Genomic DNA, 21,134 nt, shown 5'->3' on the forward strand with positions numbered 1-21,134 from the left:
CTTTTTACGCAACATGAAATTGCAATTTTTCACTTTTGTCAATGAACATCTACGCATACGGCAGGTTGAAAGGTTTAAGCTTTAACCGTGTGGATGCTGGGATTATTATTGAAATACTAAGATCTTCCATTTTGCTTTGTTATTGAGAATATTTTTGTAAAGTCAAGTATAAGTTTCACTCAGTTATGTGAGTATTTGTGTAATATAATTTTTCGAAGTTGATGGAATGACTGTGTTTTAAAAATTTCTATAAGAACTCTTGCTAGAAAACCTCAATGCAATCTCAATTAATTCGAAATACACATAATCGCATTGATTTACTCATATGTGTAGACCAAATAAATCAGCGTTGTCTGGCAGGAAAAACAACCCTGCCACATAAATAACTTCGTATTTGTATGCGCAACAGAAAAAGTGACTTAATTGTAATTATATAGTATATGTGTGTAATTAGCGATGCTGATTTGATGCTTTTGACAATAATTGGATTTTTATTGTCATCACCTGTTGCTGATTGTATTCACGCTAAAAGATTTGCATACAAAAGCACTCACTGGTATATATGTACATGCATACATAATAAATTTATACATTTGTACCATTTTATGTATATATGATTGACGACGTGGAAAAAGCACAAATGTTATTGTTAATTGCTTATGTTTTCAAGTTTTTGTTTTGTTTGACTTTTTGCTCTCAGGCAATTCGTAAACATTGCGAAATTTATGCCACAACTTTCGACTTGTAGCCGAGTAAATGTGCGAATTGTGGTAGTCGCAGTGGATGTGTTGTGAGAATTCTACACATATACATATTGACATTTATTATTGTGGTGCTGGGGAGTTTATTTTAAAATTTTTTTATATAGGTTTTTTTTAAATAACAAACTCCTCTTCCTCTTCAAAGCTTCCAAAAATATGTGAAAAATTTAAATTTTGAAAAACCCCTTGGGGTTTCCTTCAGAAAACTTTAATCAAACAAGTAAACTTAGGTGTTTTGATTTCGGTTGATTCAGCACTAATTATGAGGGGCATCGCAATTTTTCGAGATCCTTGTTTGGCCATCTTTACTACTTTTTTGTTACCAATGTTTCTATGGCCGGGAAACCAAATTAAGTGCTTTGCTAATTTCACATAGTGGGTCGGAGAAGTATGCAACTGCTACACTGCTTAATTTGAAATTAGTTTTTAATAACTTATTGATTGCATATTGCTTATTTTATAACATATGCAACAGCACTTATGAAAATAAAAAACTAATCGTAGCATAAATAATGGCTTACAATTTTTGCATTAATACTATATAGCTGCTTGTGGGAGGTAGAAGTTTATTGTTATATTTTATTATACTGGTCATAAATCAATTTTTTCAAATTTGTCTCGCTTTTAGAAGTATTTTTACACTAACTTTTAGGTCATCATGCAAAATGGGTTAAGAAACTGCGCGAAAATAACACACACAGATAATATCTTTTACATCTGCACAATTTTTTGAGGTTGTACTTTGCAAGTTGGTCATTAATCAACTCATGGATGTTTAAGTGAAGAAAAAAGCGTTTATTTTCTGCTCACATGAATTTTAAAGATAACGATATAGAGAAAGAATATTACATTTATTCACACTGCAAACTGAACAAAAAATCCGGCATTCCTCTACCTTGAAATACACTAAATTTGCATAATAGATTGAGCTAATCAATTACTTTACAAAACATTTAATTTCTGCGCCTCAACTGACATTTGCCAAACATTTAAAATTTATTCAAATGAACAATAACAAACACTTTGCAAGTTATTAGTTGACCCGCAAATAGTCAACATTTATAGCAACAACTCATTTCCACAAAATATGACAACATCTTGTGCTCCGTGGCAAAAATCAACAACGTAACGGTTAAAACTTTTCGCATTTGTGTAGATAGCACCCAATGGATTATTGAAAAAGTTTGCCGGAATTTTCAGCATTAAATGCAGCAAATACACAAACGTAGGTATTTACATGTATACGCATATATATCTAAGGGAAACACATTTTATATGATAAAAGATATGCAAGGTGCTTTCTGCACAAATAAATATATACAAATAAATTACGAGCGCAAGTTTTTGTGGCGTCAGTGAAAGGCAAATGCAGGAATTGAAAATGATTAAAAATTGGTTTTATGATATTCAAATTCCCTATTAAAATATCGATGTTTACGGAGACTAGTGGTGCCTTATTGTGGTATGCTTTTCGCACCGTTGAATAGTTTTTAAATTTTATGCATGAAAGCTACGGTGAAGAAAATATTTATGTGTAATTAAATTAAATAATTAAAATTTTCGACTCAAAAAAATTGGTTTGAGAATTAAAAATTGTAAATTGAATGCACATTGTTTCACTAATAATATTTCACGCCACATATTACCAAGCGGTTATCACACTTGCTCAACTTCAAACAATGAATTTAATTTCATTTACTAATTCCAATCATTTACTTACGCTTTATTTGTTATTGTTTTGAGTGCATTGCTCTAATTAAATGCTTCAGAAATTACGCGTTGTCTAAAATTACCTAAAAAATATTTAAATAAATATTAAAATACCAGTTCGCGCGTCGCTCAGCAGGTTGAAACAATTGAAATTAACAAATACTTAAAGACCAATGATACAATTTGAAAAAAATATATATTATTAAAAGCATTTGTATACATACGCAAGTACAAATCCCCCGGCTTGTGTGTGTCACTTAGACGTCGCAGAGTAATTAGTTGACTTCACTTCGCATGAAATGAGCAGCTGGAAACATTTCTTCAATTGCGAACCTGAAAATAAATACAAAAGCGAGATGCAAATATTTTGAGATTATAATATTTATGTGCATTTTTTGGAAAACCGCAAGTTCTTAAGAAGTAATCGCTTTTATTTTAACATAAAATACTTTGTGTATAAGTCAATGTACTCAATGAAGTGCTTAAAATAATGTTAATTTAGTATTATTTTTTCAATTTTTGCCATGATTGTCTAGCTATTTGGCATCAAAATAACTTATAGAGACATCAACCTTTTTAAGTATTAGTAGCAAAGCCAAAACTTATTTCAGGTCATACAAAAGGTCAAATCGTTGTTATTTGTGTAAAACAATATTTAAAATCTATGACTAATGAAATCACTAAAAATCATCTAAAACGGTGCTTTAAATTATATACTTATTGTTTTAATACATGTTTTGCTGTCCGCATAAAAAAGTTTGAATCCTCACAAATTTCTCAGTATTACACAAGCCCATACATACTTATACAAGTAGATATTGATATTTGTATCTGTGCGTCTTTGAAGTTGGCAAATGAACAGTCAAGCCACCGTGACAACACAAGTTCCACCATAAACAGTCAAAACATTTTGCTTCTTCCGAAAATAAAAATTAATATGCCTTGCAGTTGCCATTTTATTCATAACTGTAATAATTTATTTTGGTTTTGCCCATATATAATGTTATGAGAAAATATTTTTTCAAATATTGGTGTTTTTACGATTATTTCAATGAAATAAGTGGAGAGTTATGCGAGATTTATATATGCTAGTAACCAGGGTTGCAAATAATGCATTAAAAAAATGATTTAATTAATATTTGACTTAAAATTTGTTTTTGTAATCAAAAACACGGGATTAAAATACAATTGTAATCCCAAACACGAGATTAAAAAAAAATATTGTTTGTCAAGCATTTAACTAAGAATTAAAAAAATAATTTGTTTTAGAATTAATATTGTTTCGCGTTTACGTACTTCATTTAAATCAAAAAATAATATTTTAAATTTTAAATTTTTAATTCGAACATCGTGGGGACTACTGTACGGTTAACTTTCTGTTTGCCGGTTGTTTGTTTTTGTTTGTTTGTGTTTCCGGCACTTATTAGATTCTTTGAAATAAGTTCAAATTTAGCAGGAAGTGTTCAGAAAACAGTACGGGGATAATTTCCTGTAATCTTATTTTCTGTCGATAGCACGTGTTGATTATTTCATTTGGATTCACAGTCGTCGAAAAAAATTGACAAGTAAGTGAAAAGAGCAACAATAACAGAAACCACAAAAAAGCTGAGTCCACGTTTTAGCTAGCAGGCAATCGGAAGATGTAACTAGCCCGTACCGCCTGCATTACCCACTTATGTCTTGCATAAACGAATATCTTTCTGAGTGCACTCCGCGCGCATATGGTGCCCCACCAAAGGCCAACGATATTTGATACGAAGCTGAATTTAGCCCGAGACGTGCAGGCAGCCGCAAATTCATTACGCAGCATTACGGTGTCGACGGTTGTGTGTGTGTAATTGCATGATACACATACATATACCAAATTATAGCGAATTCCAGTTGAATGGGCACATAGAGCGAGACTGTCGCAAAATCTAATTAATTCCATATATTTTGTGCCTGTTGGCAATTTCATATCGCGCCCACTTGACAACAGCTCCAGCCGTTACGACTATACTTACATACATATAAGCTTCGCAAATAGACGAGACGGAAACAGTAGACACTTCCATAATTAAGGAAATTTCCCACACACACACACACAAGATGTCGCGTCGGTTCATAAATAACAATTTTCGAGTTTGCTTGTTGCTTTGTTATTGCTGCCATTGCGAATATTTGTTATGGTTATTTGTTGCTGTTACTTTTGTCCAATAAGTATGATTTCTAATTACAATTTTGTTTTTTGGGAATTTGCAGAATTGCATGTGTTAGTGCTTTAAAGGTGCTCAAAGTTTCTTAGCTAACCACCGCATGACGCTTGAGTAATAATTGATGTGAATATGCTCAGTGAACTAATTATCTTTCACTTTATTCTACTCCCCTTAAGAAAACTGCAGCTTAGCCTTGAAACAACGAATGTAAATGGACAGGCAGATATATTAAACTTCAAGCTTGAAAGTAAAAAAAAGTGAAACTTTCACCCAAAAGCATGCACATACTCAATTACGTGAAGCTCTTCATAGCATACATATGCTCTATTCCGTACTTATATATGTACATATATGCTGATAAATAAGAAACTAAGTGCACGATTCACGTCATGTAGTTTATAAATATATTTCTACAACATTTACAATTATGATCACAGTCAATGTTTGTAATTGAGTAAGCTGCGCCTATTTGCACACTTCGTTTGATTAGAGTAATCCACAACACAACTTTAGCCATAATCATTATTTTCTCACTATTGCCCACACACTCACTTAGTTATCAACATTTGGTGGTCAAAATTAACTACTTTTTTGTTGTGCGTTGATATGTTAATGAGTGTGTATGTACATCCATGTGGAAAATAGTAGGAGGATATTTATATATAAATATATATCAGGGTGGAGCGAATAAATTTTTGTTTTTGCTTAGCCTGAGGGTAAAATTTGTAGATTATAAAATAAGGAAATTTTTGAAAAACAAATCTTTTTTTAAGATCTAGAGGCTCACTCACTTTTTAACTAAATTTCGAGATACAATTTTTTTTGGTTTTAACTCTTCACATTTAAATAAAAAGGACTGAATTTGACGGTTTTTGACTCAAAATTTATTTTAACGCTTAAGTACAGCATGTTGTCGTTTAAGCCCTGTTTTTAAAACTCCAATAATGACCACAAACATTTTTTTAAAGTTGATAGCTTTTAATTGGCAAGAAAGAGCGCATAGCTTCGAGAACACTTATCAAACATTTTTTACGAAATAAAAATTTTAACTCGAAACTTTATTTAAAAGTGAGTGGGATGCCTCTAGATGTTAAAAAAAATTTTCTTTTTTTATAATCTACAAGTTTTACCCTCAGGCTAAGCAAAAAAATGTATATATAAATATACATTGTGACCAGAAAGTTTACGGAAATTGTCAATTAAACTGCCCGCCCTGAATATTTTCCAGCACTGTTTTTATACTCTCGCAACCTGTTGCTACAGAGTATAATAGTTTTGTTCACCTAACGGTTGTTTGTATCACCTAAAACTAATCGAGTTAGATATAGGGTTAAATATATATAAATGATCAGGATGAAGAGACGAGTTGAAATCCGGGTGACTGTCTGTCCGTCCGTCCGTCCGTCCGTCCGTGCAAGCTCTAACTTGAGTAAAAATTGAGATATCTTTATGAAACTTGGTAGGCATGTTTCCTGGTACCGTGAGACGGTTGGTATTGCAGATGGGCGTAATCGGACCACTGCCACGCCCACAAAACGCCATTAATCAAAAACAAATAACTTGCCATAACTAAGCTCCGCAATAAGATACAAGACTGTTATTTGGTACACAGGATCACATTAAGAAGGGGCATCTGAAGTTAAAATTTTTTTTAAAAAGTAGGCGTGGTCCCGCCTCTAATAGGTTTAATGTGCATATCTCCTAAACCGCTAACGCTATAATAACAAAATTCACTAGAAGGAAATGTTTTTAGCACTTCTATTGGCAGTGTGAAAAAAGTTGAAATCGAATGGCAACTCCGCCCACTCCCCATATAACGGTACTGTTAAAAACTACTAAAAGCGCGATAAATCAAGCACTAAACAGGCCAGAGGCATTAAATTTTATCTCTGGGATGGTATGAGATGACTTTATAGGAACCGCGTTCAAAATTAGACAGTGGGCGTGCCACAGCCCACTTTTCGCTGAAAACCCATATCTTGGGATCTGCTTAACCGATTTCAACCAAGTTCGGTGCATAACGTTCTTTTCATATTTCTATGTAATAGTGTGAAAATTGGCGAAATCGGACTACAACCACGCCTACTTCCCATATAATACCATTTTAAATTCCATCTGATTCTTTCACTTTCCACTATGCAAATCAGGCAACAATGACTGTATCGGGATAAAACTTTGCGTGAATAATGCGATTAAAGTATGCCATCTTGTGGCCAAAAATTGTCTAAATCGAACCAAAACTGTTTAAGCCCCTAAGTACTAAATATGTGGACCCCAGTGCCTATAGTTGACCTTCTACCGAAAATATCAGTCAATCCACAACGAAATCTCAAACGAGTATACTATTTGACTTTGCGAGAGTATAAAATGTTCGGTTACATCCGAACTTAGCCCTTCCTTACTTGTTTTTATTAAGTTGGTAGCACTGTCCTTAATTACTATGCCAAAAAAGAGCGCGATCTGTCAACCAGTTTGTTTGCAGCAGCTGTAGAAATCAGTCGACCTCATTAGTGTTGCAAAAAATATTGAATAAAAAATTTGCATCACATTTTGTGTTTCGAATTAAATTTCGTGCGCGAAATCGTTGCGAATATTCGAACAGGCTTATGGTGAATCTATTCTATCGAAAACTTAAGTCTATGACTGGTAGAAAGCTTTTAAGGATGGTCGAGAAACCGTCGAAGACAAGCCTCGTTCTGGTCTTCCTTCGTCGTCTACCACTGACGATAACATCAAAAAAAAGAAGGACATTTTTATTCCATTTGGTTTTTAATTTTTGACGATTTCTTAAAGTTAAAGTTACATCGGATTACATCGATAAAAACAAAACGATTTCTGATTATAATATAAATTCTTTAAATGTTATTGAAAGTGTGAACATTGCGCACTTTCTTTAAATTAAAGTAACGTTTCACATTTTTCTTAGTACCTTCTCGCCTGAAATACTTGTTAGTACTAATTCAAGGTACACAGTAGACACAACAACGAGATAGTTGAAAATTCATTGATCCTTTTAAGAGTATTGAATTGTTTACTGGATTTACGGCACAGAACCGAATTTCGTTCAACGGCTTCAATCGCAATCAATGCGAAGCAATATATCAATGAAATACCGTTACTCTTTACTATGGCACCAACACCGTTATACAGAAAAAAAGGTGTAAAAATGAAAAACAAAAAGTTTTCGCTTTAGTAGGCTGGCATTGCTGACCTCAATTGCGAGTGTGGTCTCGCCTTTCCATGTGTGTGGTACATACATATCATATGTATATTTATCCATAGTGCAGTCTATATGGGTACATGTATTAAACGAGTCATTGCATCGAGAATATATCGACTCAGAAGCAAGCGTTCTTGTATACGAAATTTTTAATATATTAGCCATGCGAAAGTTTGAGTGTCCAGACAATTGTACGACACTTTATTCTTATTGGACACGTTATTCAACAGTTTACCATGTCAGGTATTTGTATTTAGAGAAAGCGACGAGGGAAATTTCTTTTTTTTTTTTTGACCAATGAATTTTTATACATATTCCTTTTAATATTTTTGTTTTTGCTGCTCACTAAAGGCAAGAATGTAATTGTATTAAGTTACACGTATGTGGATATAAGTATGATATTATTCAGATAAATGTGTAGGCATATGGTATATCATTACCGCAAACTCTGCTCGATTTTGTTAGGAGTAACTATGTATATACATACCGAGATATTCGACAAGTCAAGGTCATACACGCATTTTCATAATCACAATGCTCAACAAACCAACTTTGTTGTACTTGAATACATATATATGGCAAACGTTGATAGAATCTTGAAGGCTGGTGTATAGTACATATTGTATATCTATGGCTCTATGTAGATGTGGTACATAGCATGAATCTTTAAGTGAAATCTAATTTGATGTAGCTATTTTGCTTTGGTACAAGAACAAGTTTATTTAGATGTTTGTACATGTATAGAATAATTTGGAATACCAAATGTCAACATATGTTTGCATAGATAATATTTACAAATGTCAGGGCGGCTGTTCAATGAACTTACCAATACCAAAATATGGAAAAATCATATGAAAACTCACAGTATGCATTTAAATGAACACACTGATCAAGACAACCCTTCCATAAACTGTATTATTTTTTTGAAACGATTTTTGCTAAAGTGTTCTAGCTAACAAGCTAAGATTAACGAAAGCTACAGCGATGACAAATACATAACTTCAACATAATTGAGAAATACAACCGTCAGCTTGCAGCCAGATTTCAAATGATTATAACAAGAAGAAGTTTAAAAATTTCGGTTGTTTCTCACACTGACAACATCAAATCTAAACAAAAAAAACTTTATTTTCGGTTACACCGCAGCTATAATACCCTTCACAAATACAAAGGTTCCTTACAAGAACTTGATTCCGATCGTTCAATTTGTATGGCAGCTATATAATATAGTGATTTGATCATGCCAAATTTCTTCTTCCATGCAACAATTTTTTCTTTGAAAAGCTTCGATCATGATTGGTGTTAACACCTTGATAGAAAAGCTAAGAGAGAACATTTCTTAACTGGACTCAGTAATCACTCATTTGTACCCAAGTACAATTGCTTTATTGACCTTCTAAATTCACTATATCTTTCTCCCATTAAGAGCTAATTTGGCAATACAACTTAACTATTATATATAATATATATAGATTATTTCTCCCTTCCACGTGCCACATAGAGCGAATCAAATATTGTGAAAAATGCAATGTAAGCATCGAGATACTGCAGCCGAATGCTTTAATAAACTAAAATTTATTGGTTTTCGTCACACACTGTGAACTAAGTCACCAACCACTTGTGGATTAGCACAGTTTGCTTCGGAAAACCACGAAATTTCTTAATTGAAATTATGCAAGGATGCTCCTTATTCTTGTTCCACAATATCTTTAGAAAGCTCTGTGTTTAATAGGTAAAGTAACTAATTCGCAAGTTTGCGTAAAAATGGTTAGCTAAGTGGAAGCTAAATGCACACACACACAGACATTCATAAAACAGACATTGCTGAAAAATCAACCACGCTGTCTTTCACCATCGAGTAGCTTCCTCATCTTTTTGCTTAAAATATTGGAATAATGTTTGTGTGTATTAATATTGGAGTGTGTGTTTGTGGGTTTTTGAATGCTTGCGGTACTTGCAGCGTTAGCTTAGTTTATAATTTATTTTAAGCACGCAATGACAATAAGCTGTGTGCCACTACACCTCTCCTTTAGCTTGGCAATTTGGTAATTCAATTGAAGCGCAGAACCAAAAGCTGCTTTAATCAAATAAAGAAATTATGCGGAGAAGTAGCTGAAACTAGAGGCGTGACATATTTCTAGTAAATTTATTTAATTATATGTGTGCTCGAGTTTACTTATGTTTATGTTAGAGCTCTTGGTATTCGACTAATGGACTAACCGGATTAGCCGGTTTAACCAGATAGGATTAATATTCGAATAATAATACTCGGTTTGCACACTCCGGATAGTCGTAAGTTGTCGACTCTTCGATTATCCGCTCGTTTTTGACTATTCGGTTAACCGTGCGTTGTCGACTTTTCGAACTTTCATTCATTCAAAAAACAAAAACAAAAACAAAAAAAAAATAAGAAATAAAAAAATTAAGTGAAATCAAAAACCGCTTGTATATCAAACAATTTTCATTTATTCAAATATTCGCAGTTGAAGGGATATTCGAATAGTACTATTCGGTCAATATTCATACGATTGGTTACAAACCGGATATTCGAATAATCGGGTTTCGGGTTATTCGAATAATTTTAAGAGCCCTAGTTTATATGTATGTGTGTATATATACCCTTCAGTAGCACTTTGAAATTTATGTATTATAATATGATTTAAAGTTGTGAACTTTAGGCTGAGGGTTTTTAAAATGTACTCGATCACTCGAAATATGATTTCTGAAAGCTTATTCATAATTCGTTTTACCATTATTTTAATAGGGATGTTATTTAAAGCAATTTTTCCGCAAAAAAAGAAGCTCATATATATATTTGTATTAACTATAATGTTAGAGATATATTTTTCCGTTACTGGTACTAAAAGCACTTAGAAACAAACCATACTTTCTCAGGTGAAAATTTCTTTGAAGATGTTGTGACAATGCCTACCATTAAACAAAAACAAGGTCTAACTGCAAATCTAACAAAATATTTTCATTTTGAGAATAACACCAAGCTATAATTTGGTTGTACTTATAAAATGCTACACACAAACATGTTGATGTAGTTGCTGACATAAAAAATATCGCATGCGAGTAAATTGATGTTTTCTATCATGTTATAAACGACTATAACATATTCAAATTCCATATTTAAAATAAATATTGTAAAATATTATCATTTTTGATTTAACAAAAAAATTTTTTTTATTCATTTGCAAAGTTTTGCAGTAACGTGAAACGCACCCTTTATATTAATGATTAATCGAATACCCAATATGAAAAAAGATTTACATTAGCAATTGCTTCTTCCAGACTATTAATACGACCAGAAATATTAAAACTAATATACGAGCACGTTTATCGCTTTTTTCTATTAATTTTACGCATAAATTATTTCCCACGCACATAGCACACTTATTAAAGTTCACAATAAAAGCGCGTGCAGAATTTGTAATTCGACTCGTAGACATACAGGTTGGTTGAAAAGTGGGTAGTGCTCCCCAAGAAATAGCATTATTAGCTGCAAATTTGTTTTTTTCTCAAGTTGGTCTATCGTGAGAACACATGCAAAGTTACAAGTCAGTCCGTCAATTAATTCTTTCTTTCCAAGCCATTGGACGTTGCCCTGTCAGAGTATTTTTTTAATATGGAAACAAAATTAATAAAAGAGGTAAATAATCGACTCTGAATATTATTGCAGCCTTTTTGGATCAACTGGATGAAAATATTTGTGAGAAACGACCTGGTTTCAACACAAAATAATTATTTATTTATTTAAAGACTTGCTCACAAAGGTGTTTTAACAATGTCAAAATTTAACGAATTAAATTACGAATTGCTTGACCATCCACCGTATTCACCAGATTTGGTTCCCAGTGACTACTACCTCTTCAGAAACCTGAAACAATTCCTTCTCGGAAAGCGTTTTTCGTCGAATGAAGAAGCTATTACAGCCGTAGACGGGTATTTTGCAGAGCTTTCGAAAAGTCGTTATAGGAATGGTATAAAATTATGGGAGAAACATTAGAATAAATGTATTGAAGTTAAGGGAGATTATATTGAATAAAAACACATATATATTTGATACTAAAAACAGATTTTTTTTTATTTCGAGCGTAGAAACTTTCCAACCAATCTGTATAATCACAACAAACATTCACGCCAATTCGTTTGCTGTATTCATAGCTGAAATTTAAGACAAAGTTCGACGAAGTTGTTAACATCTAATAACTTTTCGGCAACAGTTTTAAATTTCTTGGCGCGATTAAACCGGTTTTAATTTGAGTATATGGTAAGAACAAAAAAAAAAAAAACACAAAATTAATAATATCTTAAATTATGCAAAAATGTACAATTTTTGTATTTCTATAGAGCCAAATACTCAAATTCAGTATTCGCACATTGTTGCGCAGAATTCGACATGCAAGCGAATAAACCAACTGATAAATGGATTGACACTACAATATGTTTGTAAAAAAGTATAAAAGTAACAATTAACACACGCATACACACTTGTATTGCTGAATGTTAGTAGGCATGTGAATAATAAAACGCCTAAAAAGCCAAAGGCAAATGGAAACTCTAACTTGAAACAAGTAAAACCGCATTGGTGAATTAATTTGGCGTTTCAAAGGTTCATTTATTTATTTTGTTTGTTTGTTGGTTTTGTGCACCTCACTCAATATGTATGTTCATAAAACCGAAGTTAAAATCATTCGCTGTTATCAACTAGTTGTTGCCTTCCGGTTTGCAACTAAACAGCTTAGTGAATGTGCATCGCTTTTTTTACCGCTAAACGTCGTTGAAAGAGTTTGCTGCAGTCGTTGACTGTCCAAACTCAATTGAAATTGTTAACAAGCTATAAACTTTTGATGATTTGAGTGCGCTTGGAAACAAATCTACTATGGTTTTCAGTTGAAGTATTTCAGTAAGACGATTTAATTGAGCAAGTTATGGCATATATAAGGCGACGATGAATGAGCTGTGAGTTTGTCTTTGTATTTAGCGATTAATAATTGTAGCGCGGAGTTGTTGCTCGTAAATTATATATTTTGTTACACAAGATTTTATTAAATTTTTCTGATGGATTTTTTGAGAATTTAAGGGCATGTTATGTTATGTCTTGCAATATTTTGTTAAGAAAAAACTTGTACATCAAAAATTAATTAATTAATTTCGACGGCGTTATCGTAAGGTTTCTCCATGTCAACACCATTTTTTATCCCAAATTTAAAAAATAACTTCGAAAGAAATATTTCTGAGACCTGCTAATTTTTATACACATAAAGAAGGTAACTTTATACGAAATTTCATCAGTTTTTTTCCCACTGCCAAAAATGCGAAAAAAAAACTTATTTGAATTGCATTTTCAAACCGACCACCTTAGTCGGAATAGTCAATAATTGCTTAGCGTTTCCAAATTTTTGACGCAAAAATCACAAGTAAGGTTGTTCAGCCGGTACTTGCCATTAATAACATTTACTGAAACTAAAAATTTTCCTCTAAATAAGTTGTTTAGATTTAAAAATGACCAACAATAAAATAATAATATCTGCCGTTTCAGTTGTTTTTGTTTTTACTTCCGCTGAAATATTTCTTGTAGTCTTATTATTTCGCATCTCTTATTCAATTAGCTTAGAATGATTGCGGTTTCATTCAGAATTGAGCCAATAAACATATGATATACGTTCTCTGAAATAAATTCGTCAAAATGTTGACGAGCACAAAAGAAGAGAGAGAAAAGTGTTAGTAAACAAACTGGTCACGTATTGTTTTGAATAAAAAAAAAATGACGTGCTGCTGATAGCTGTCAGGTGGAAACATAATCACCACAGTCTGGGCTGAAGGTGTAATAAATAAATATCCTTTAGATTAGAGTTTAGTGTCAAACAAGTAAATCCTTCGCAAACAATTTAACATTTAAAATTACATCAACATTAAGTGAAATCCAAACGACAGTAAAACTTCTGGAATAACAGCAACTTCTGCAGCATTTACACCCAGAATAAAACCCAGAACACTTACACAACAAAAAAGCGTGCCTCGAATACACCAGAACTTAAATAGTGGTATCAAAATTATAATAAATTGTTGGTAAATTAATAAAAGTGATTGCCAAAATTTGTACATCACCCACGCTCATCTCAGCAACACACACACAGCAGCCGCTCGGCAACTTTAATTGAATTGGTGTGATAACCGGCTTGGCAGGCACTTACTTTCTTTCTCACTTTATTAATTTTTGTAAACTCGTATGTATATGTACATGTATACACATACGAGTTCACTATAGATTGCCAAGAATAATAACTTGTTGTGCTGTCGCAGCAAATGACATTTTAATTAAACCATAATGATCCGCAAACACTGTGAAGTATGGTCGGCAAGTGTAATCATTAATTATTCATCGGGCACGCCTACAAAGGAAGAATAGTAGGAATTAAGTGCGGTTAACAACCTGTAGAGTGGCAATTAATATTTTGTGATAATTACTCTTTTTGTTACTAAATGTATACAATTCGATAGTTAATTTATTTTTAACTTCCCGCTAAGAAAATTGAAAATTTTCTAAAAATCGGGAAGATATTGGTTTCACCCCATTTTGCAAAAATCGAGTTCTCAGCAGATCTTGACGTTCTGAGGGTCGAGGAAGCTTCCCCGAACATTTCTACGATGACGTCCGGATGTCTGTATGTATGTGTGGATGTAAGTGTGTGTGTGTGGATGTATGTGAACCTCTTATAACTAAACGGCTCAACCGATTTGAATAAACTAAACGGCATTCCAAAGGGTTTCATTGCACTTGAATTTCGTGTAAGTTTGGACCCAATAGATTTGGACCAGTAGATTTCGAGAAATCTCAAAAATTGTCGAATTTCTTCCAAACGACTTGACCGATCGACACCAAAAACTAATCAGGTCTAAACCTTGAAGAAACACATCGTTTGCCGCAAACCGAGACAAGACATCGTTAACAAAAGAAATCGCCAAAATTGATTAGTCTTTGAGAAATTTGGGAAATAGTGTTATATTAAACTTTTGAGCTCTAAGAGCACATTTCCACATTTTTTTTAAATTTTTTGTTAACACTAATTACACTAGTTTAGCGACATTTTGCAACTGTGATGTTAGATGCTGTTTCTGGCTAATTTTGTTATGGTAAAACCGAAAATGAAAGTAAAAATTTCTTACACGTAGGATTTTTTGTGTTGTAGTCAAGGGACGTAGGTGTCAAACTATTTATTAAAATTACTAAAATAGCTGTACGTGATGGAACATTTTTGAACTCAAATTCGGACACCTAATATACACCCACATACCTCTTAATATCTCAGGCGTAGATTTTCCCTTTAGATTTGTTAAGTAATGTTATCCTTTTTATCCTTCGGTTAAAAATAATTCTTAGAATCACCCAAATGGGTGCTACTGTATAGTATTTCAAGACTTAATAAATTTACTTTTCTTAATAGTTGCTGCATTTTTAGGGCAATTGGGAAACCGTTTCGTATTTTGCATGCATGTAGTGCCTAGGTTGGGCAACTCAATTTTTATAAAAATATTCCTCGAATTGTTCACAGGCAAACATTTATGTCGTTGAATAACCGTGTAAATTTTGATGTCTGGTATCTCTGCTATCCTTCCTTAATTTTTCTTTTAGTCAAGACCTAATTTTGCTAAAACACACTTCGTATTTCATTTTAATTGCATAAATTATGTAAACTATTTTTTTTGGAAATCCTTAAAGAATTATTTAGTGTGATTATAACACTTTGTAATTGCGTTTTACCAAAGACTATAGACGTCTTTAATTTTTTTTTGCAATGAGTTTAATGTTTATTACATTTTTACTAGTTTTTTGTTGTTCTTCGAAACCGAGATGCTGCCTCTCAGTCTTCAGTTTAAGCTCAAATGCGAACAGCTAGCATACTTCACTTGCAATACTTTAAAAACGCCTTTCAATTGTTTTTGTATTTAAAGAGTGATTGTGCCACAAATGAGCCACAGCGTCCTCACCTTACCGTCGTGGCGTATACGTAACTTCTTTATTAAAAACACATACACACATTCATATAGATATTAAAATATACTGTAAATATTTTAAGTCCAGTAAAGAAGCTTCGATAAAGCGTTTATTAAATGTTGAATCGAGTTTAGAACACATATTTTCCCAGCATTCCTAACGATGGCCATTCAGCTCGTCGCATTTGTTAGAGTTAACGAACTTTTATCTTCTAAATTGCAATCTCAAAACTGTCCAAACAAAATGAAAATCTGCACATTGTCTTCCGTCGATGTCTAGCCGAAGACAAAATCAATGCTAATGACTGCGACGTTAGCATGAAAGTGGCTACCAGCACAGACACACATACATATTTTGGTAGTACATATCTACTAGTTAAGAACCGATGAGCCTACAAAAAGGAGACTTTTACATCTTTTTCTGAGCAAAGTTGGCATTATCCTAAAAAATTATCGTCCATTGGCTCTGATTGGATTGAGATTATTAAGCACCTAGATTAAACTACAAGCCTGGTAAGCTGTATGCAAATATACGCACACACAATCAATTAAATTTTTTTTTTTAATTTTTTCTCAAAATGCTTAATTTGCAAATAATATTTGTAAATCGACATGTAAAAAATATTAAAGATGGCACAGAATATAAATCTTTTGTTGGTTGTCTTAGATTAAAATAATTTGATAATTTATACTCACCATTTGCTAATTAATAGTTAACAAGTCACTTTCTTCGGATTTTGAAGTATAATTTCAAATTTATATTCCGCAAAAGGGTGAGTATTTATTTACTTTTTCGAAATCTCTTTTTTTTAGTTTTCAGCACTTATGAATATATTTTTTTGTTTGGTCTGTTATTTCACTGCTCTAAATGTAGTAAATTAGTATAAATAATTAACAATTATATAGCATTCCAATTATGCAACCCAGAGCGTTTTGTTAGGACAATTATTTTTGAATTCCTCACGATCATCTACGTTATTTTATTAAAATTTTCAACTTTTCTTGTTACATTTTCTGAATTACCTAAGCACTTTTCACACAAAGTATTTGCATAAATTTTTAATTTTTTTAAATTGCAATTAATTTGTTACTTAAAAACTTTTTGTTATTACATACACTTTTTCAAAAATTTTTTTTTTTTTTTTGATTACAGTTACGATTACGATTAACTATTTTCTGAATACAAACTTTTATGGCGCACATCACTTTATGTATTGTAAATACGATAATTTGCATAACAACACTTATTAGCTTTCATTCAGAATTTTGAGTATAAAATGCGTTTCGTAATAAGATTTCTGAATTTGTATTGATAAATCTACGTGACAAAATAATTTATTTATATAATCACATGTTCTGACATGGCAAAATCTTATTAATTTAATTTCTCACCATATTTGTTCATCTATTCTTTCAAATTGAATTCATTACCATTTTATTAATATGCTGCATATTTTTTCACTTCGCTGCTTGTACTCAGTCAGTTTTGTTTAATTGTTTTTCTAATGAACACCAAAAATGGCGCGTACACACATAAATAACTCCATATTTTATTCGATTTCGCCAGCAGCTATTAAGCTGTTACCAAATTTAAATATTTAGCGCTTGTATTCTGAGTTGAAGTACAACCATTAAAGCGAAAATTTGTTGTTTAGGCAAATTTACATAATTCCACAGAAGAAGAATGCGGTTAGCCACTGCATTATCGCACTCAATTAACGTGAACAACACTTAAACAAGAAAGATCGCAAATTAAAATTCACGCACAATCCGCGACTAAGGACTAGCGCGTAACGCGTTCAATTTCAAATTGTCGTACGACGCGGCGAATGAGTAACGTCCGACCGAGGTATTCAAATAGAAGTACTCTGCTTGTTCTTCTTATAGCGCATCCGTACTTGCGACAAACGGAATATTTTCCGAACGCAGGTTCTGCACACGTCCGACAACGGAATCAAACTGAAGGCAAACAAATCAAACGCCTGGCGAGTGCTTCCATTCATCCATAGCCAGCCATCGATAGCTGCTGTCACTGCTGCTGGCTTTGCCACTGTTGCTTGCGCTGTCTCTGCTTCTGCCGCTGTAGGTCGTAGGCAACAGCGATGGCGTGGTGGACGGCGACGCAGACGCTTTGGCAGCAGCAAAAATGTAAACAAACCATTTTTTGTAGCAAATTGTGTTTGTCTCTTATTGCCATTGTTGCTAGTTGTGTTACTACCAATTGAGTTCAACTGAGCACCCATAGCGTTGCCATACTGTTAATAATTGCGACTAAACGCTCTCTTTTGCCGCAATTCGCTGCTAACAACAAAACGAGAGAAAAACTGAAAGAAATTCGTGAGGGAACAAAAGAGCGCATATGACGTACCTAAATAACAACACGTTAGTACGCAAACAACAATGCTTAACAGTGATACGAATAAGGCGCGCATTTGCGGCGAATTCGCTACACAGTCGAGTGCGATAGTAAACCCGTGCTGAAGGGCGCTTCTGTTTGAATTTCTATTTCTTTAAAATTGAATTGAAAATCGCGTTATTAATTTCTTAAAGACCGACACTCTCACATACCTCTGGTAATACTGTTTCTTTAATCCCCGTTACTCATCCTTATCCTCATTTTCCTGAATCGCGTTTGCTACTTTCAGTGACTGCCAAATGGCTTGTCAGTAGCTTTTCCTTTATATTTCTCATGCCATTATCTTTTATTTGAAAATAACTTTGAGCAATTTATGCGTTCCACTAAATCACGACCGGTTACAGCTGAGGCATAACTGTTTTATTGTCAATCGGCCATCTGTTGTCCGAAGGGTCTCTATTTTTACGTTAGATATGTCGGTGGGTGTTCCAGTTGCTGTTGACACAATTCCAGGCAGAAGTAAAGAAGTAAAACGTTTATGAAGCGTACAATGTGGCTTTGACTTTGGGTAGGGTGTGTGTTTTAGGGTGGTTACTTCATTCCAATTTATGGTTAATTTTAACTGTTTAACCTAGCAGATACAAACAGAATCACGCATATCACTAAAAACTTTCTCGAAGCAGTCGATTTAGCATAAATATAACATATTATTAAATATATGTAAATACAACCGATTCCATTGAGGTTAACTTGAAGTCTAATGCCTAAACGCGTGAATCTGAAAATGTTACGCTTCGCTAAGGCCCAGCTTGCTAAGTCACATTTTATTTTATAATGTACATTTACATTACGAACATTTCAATATGATTTATGAGTTGTCATAACTGAAAATGTGTGCCAAATGTGGAAATTCCAGTGGCTTTTTCGCTTGCTTTCAAAAGGCAAGCTCTCGCAACAGTAATAGCGTGGTGCGGTGAAGTCTAGATATGACTCACTTATAACAGAATGCAGTTTTGTATGTTATTGTTAGTTTTTTGCTTTGCTCTTGCTCTACTCTTGTTAGTAGCGCTCGTTCTATTTAATTTTGCAACAACATTATGCTCTTGATCTTTACTTTACTTACTACTTAGAATCCGCAATGACTTTAAATTTTTGCTGAACTGTAGCGCTGCTATGCCATTTTTGGTTGGTGATTAGGGTGATGCGCCGGATAATGTGAATATGCGTATGTATGTGTGTGTGGGAGCTAATGGGTTTGAACATCTAACGACAATGGTGGCTTTATACTCCATTTAATTTTATCACTTTGCGCAAGGGCATACGATAATTTCACCTTACCTTCAGCTTTACTAATTCTTCCTTACGATTTCATTCTCAAAATATTGTATTTGTTGTTAGCAGTGTTTTTGTGTTTTGTTGTCATCTTGATTAAAAAAGTCGGTTGACCGCTGATGCGTGCGTGTTGTTGTCCACAACGAGAAAAGCTCAAAATGGTGCGTAGTAAATTGCCTTTTGACCTAAAAATGGTTTCTTAAAAATTCTCAACCAAATTTAAAGAAACCTATAAAACAAAGAACACTAAATATAAAATTAATAACAAATATCTAATAGTTTAGTACTAACAATGGCGCTGGTGGTTTTCTCCAGATTTGTTTAAGTATCGATGGTTGACGAAACGAATGAGACATTTAACCGCCAATACTTCGCTGGTGAGCATCTTAAATTTCACGTTAGACAACAATGCCAGCAAAACAGCAATGAATGAAACATTAATCACAAAATCGTATATAACAACAAAACGTAAACTTTCTAACTGCTTAAATACCTAAATAACTAATCGAGCATTCTACCGTCGCTGAAAGACTCAAGTGGGTTTTGCCTTTTACGAAATTTACTACTTTCCACACTATTAACCACATTATTGGATACAGAGGCGCAGTGTTATATTTGCTTGACAATATGCGTATGTCTAATGTTAGTGTGTAGTAAGATTCTTATATCACATCGTACATACATATATATTGGTAGGTTAAGTATATACAGCAGGCGTATACATAAGTATGTACCATATATGCATGTTGATATGTCTGTGATTTGCTGAATCCATCAAAACAATGCCATCTATTTTGCATATTTGTAACTATTTTGTCATAGCAATGTACGTGCATGACGAAAGGTCTTTTTATCTGGAAATACTGTTTATGATGACACTCAGGACAGGCATGGCTTTTGAACGACAGACTGCTCGAATGAGTGCACGTATTATTTACTCAGGTAATCAGTGTGCTCTGTACGGAGCAAGTAATCAACAAATATTCAGTATGAATTTAGTCATATTCAAAATTGCCTTGAAATAAAATAAATTGCATCTGTAAACAAATATGTTTATTTATATGCAGACAACAATATGTTTCACATATGTTCGCATAAAAATATATAAATTAGCGAAGTACGTGCGAAGTTTTAAAGCCAGTGTATTTCGAATATTTTGAAATTTTATACTTTGATAAAAATAAAACACGATTTTGACATTGGGGTATGTAGGTCAATATTTTTCAGTAACTTAATTTTTTCAACAGAAAAAAAAGGTGGCAATGTTTATCAAATATGTGTTCAACTCAAATTTTTTTTTATCTGTCATTATTATTATAAACATATGACAACTTTACTTAAGCGATATTTTTTAATAAAATTTTTTTTTATTGAAAGCATAGTAAATATCTACGTATATAATAATAGTGTAGTTTTTGGTGGGTACTAATACTGAGAGCTCTCTTTGAATGAATCTTTATCTGATATATTCGAAATCTGATGTATTCGAAATTAGCGATTTTTTTATTTCAAAAACCATTTTTGAGTATAAATTGTAACAGTCTGCGAAATTCAGC

At 33.0% G+C, this 21,134-nt stretch overlaps 1 protein-coding gene across 2 annotated transcripts in view; it reads right to left on the reverse strand.

Annotated features, from left to right (window-relative positions):
• LOC106614783 (uncharacterized) overlaps positions 1-17,831 on the reverse strand; it is a 36,042-nt gene extending 18,211 nt beyond the window's left edge. For both annotated transcript variants that reach the window (XM_070106088.1, XM_070106087.1), the window contains exons 1-2: positions 16,587-17,831; positions 2,696-2,804 (exon numbers count right to left, since the gene is read on the reverse strand). The gene's annotated coding sequence lies outside the window, so the exon portion shown is untranslated. The remainder of the gene's footprint in view (positions 1-2,695; positions 2,805-16,586) is intronic.
• Positions 17,832-21,134: the final 3,303 nt, after the last annotated feature.

The sequence above is a fragment of the Bactrocera oleae genome, chromosome 2 (assembly GCF_042242935.1).
Source record: "Bactrocera oleae isolate idBacOlea1 chromosome 2, idBacOlea1, whole genome shotgun sequence".
Classification (NCBI taxonomy): Eukaryota; Metazoa; Arthropoda; class Insecta; order Diptera; family Tephritidae; genus Bactrocera; species Bactrocera oleae.